General features: G+C 34.8%; 2 protein-coding genes across 3 annotated transcripts in view; both read left to right on the top strand.

The window, feature by feature from the left end:
• ches1 (checkpoint suppressor 1) overlaps positions 1-2,500 on the top strand; it is a 156,913-nt gene that overhangs the window by 109,539 nt on the left and 44,874 nt on the right. The window lies entirely within an intron of this gene.
• gtf2a1 (general transcription factor IIA, 1) overlaps positions 1-2,500 on the top strand; it is a 103,056-nt gene that overhangs the window by 36,786 nt on the left and 63,770 nt on the right. The gene's annotated exons all lie outside the window — the stretch shown is intronic.

The following is a 2,500-nucleotide window of genomic DNA, read 5'->3' on the forward strand; positions in this document are numbered from 1 at the left end:
CACGTTCCATAATTTATACAAAGAAACAACTTTTCTGACAATATAAACTTCAATTCAACAAATAAAGGACTCTCATATTAATTTATTTATTTTATTTATTTTATTTATTTTATTTATTTTATTTATTTTATTTATTTTATTTTATTTTATTTTATTTATTTTATTTATTTTATTTATTTTATTTATTTTATTTATTTTATTTATTTTATTTATTTTATTTATTTTATTTATTTTTATTTATTTTTATTTATTTTTATTTATTTTATTTATTTTATTTATTTTATTTATTTTATTTATTTTATTTATATAAAAGTTTTTTACAAAATTCAAAATATATTTATCTTAACTGCATTTTAGTGCAATGAGTGGTCCCACCTCAGAGGAACTTTAATGCTTTGGCTGTAAAGTTACAGAGTAAAGTTGCACAATATTGTAAATCACTGTGATTATTACGTGCTGCAATATCAATATTTTTGTTCTGTTTGAATACACTTTTTAACCAAACATTTTCTGTTATATATATTGAAAAAATATATTCATTGAAATAAAAACTTTGCAGAGACAAAACCAAGACTAAATCAAAGCTATTTTAGACTGAATTAATAACAGCCTCTTGTCAGTGTTTTCATTTTAAAAAAACAATACATTTCTGTCCGATGCATGACTTTTCAATTGTGTTCTGTCTCTGAAACGGCCTCAGTTGGATGTTTGATGTATTTTTTTCTCTTTCAACATAATGTTAAGTTAATGTTTTATGTTTTACACTATTCCGAACACCTCCTGACCAACATTACCCATCCACGTTGTTGTCACGCATCCGAAAACCACCTCGTATCTACACTTCTCCGCACATACAATTTGCTCAAAACATGCAGACTCTTTCAAACCTGTGATTGATTCCGAGGTGTTTCCCCCCATCCCTTCAAGCAGACTTTATATGATTTTTTTTTACGTTCTCTGGGCAGCGCGCAGGTAGCAGATCAATAAAAAATTATTTACCGTGCGCGTTTGAAATATCCCAGCAGCGGTTTACAGTAGAGGCGCGGCGTGTAGCGAATGCACCATTTACTTCTAATGCGCCGCACCGGACGCCTTCAAGAGCCTTTTTAACTTGTGACGACGCGAGAGGCTGAAGTGAGATCGAGACAGAACAAAACACGACGATCACATCAGCTCATCGCGCGGTTTTACTCCTTCTGATCTTCCAATACGTGAAGGATCGAGAGCGGCAAATGCGCTAATCTAAAATGAGATCACCAACAACAACAACAAGTGCAGTCAACATTTGCTTCATAATTTACTGTATGTTTTTTGTGTTGGTTCCAGACAGTGATGGGAAGAAGAATCCTTTAAAAATGATTGAATACTTTGAGTGGTTTTATGTATAAAAGTGAGGTAAAAAACATGTCAATATTTGGAATAGTTATATGTTTGTTGCTCGGTTTTTTTGATGCGTTTATTGATCGTGCAAGTATGTTTTTCTTACTAATCACAGGCAGTTTGAATCCAGAATCCACAATGTATTGTATTGTATTGAATGTATTCTCTACATTTTGGAAAGTATCTGTATTCAGTATATTATCAAATGAGAGAGTAACTGTTGCGAGCTACATTTGACCAAAAATCTTTGCCTAACCAGCCAAGACTTAGAAGAAAGTCTTTGATAATACTTTACAAATATGTTTTGGTCTGGAATCATATCCAGCCGCTCCGATTTCTTAATGGTGTGATTGACAGGCGGATTAACCAATCAGAGAAACGCATGGTCAGTTTATGTCGAAACAAACATGGCGGCTTACAAAGGAAAAATAACATGAAAATAACACGGAGGAACTTCTGCAGAGTCAAAAAGAGACGCTCTAAACTCTGTAAATCTGAGTTCAATTAAGTTACATATTTTGTTCTGAATGTTCTGAAAATATTTGAGAAACGTCTTCCGCATTTGAGAGACACGTGGCACAAATTAGCGGCGGTGGTCGGACTCCAGACCTTTCTGCGTCTAAAAAGAATGTAGGAGGGAGTGTCTGCTCGGGCAACAAAAATACTGTTACTTCCATCACTGGTTCCAGACTGGCGGGAAAATGAGGCTGTTTGACATTTTAATATTGTCAGATGCGCCACAAGATCTTGTTGTTTATTTACGTATTCATTGCTTACAAAGACGTTCCTTCAATTTGTAGGATTTCCCAATGTTTCACCAGCAAGGACCACAACCCCAGATACGATACAAGGTGTTTTTGGCAGGGGAGAAACATGAACAACACAAATGTACAGAAGTTGATGCCGTTTTGGGGCTTCTTGCGATGAGGGCTGAAGGCTCCCGGGCCTCGATACCCCCATCCAGGAGATAAATTAGAATAATTAGAACAGTTTAAAAGAGGGTGGGAGGGAGGGGCACGAAAATCACGAACAAAGGTGTATGTGATCTGGATGATTAAATAGTGTAGCCGCAGGAAGGGCCGTGGTCCTGCTCCCGAACTTAAGATAACAAACTTATCTT

This window comes from Eucyclogobius newberryi, unplaced genomic scaffold, assembly GCF_026437365.1.
Source record: "Eucyclogobius newberryi isolate DKJ021-1_F unplaced genomic scaffold, fEucNew1.0.hap1 SCAF_1, whole genome shotgun sequence".
Classification (NCBI taxonomy): domain Eukaryota; kingdom Metazoa; phylum Chordata; class Actinopteri; order Gobiiformes; family Gobiidae; genus Eucyclogobius; species Eucyclogobius newberryi.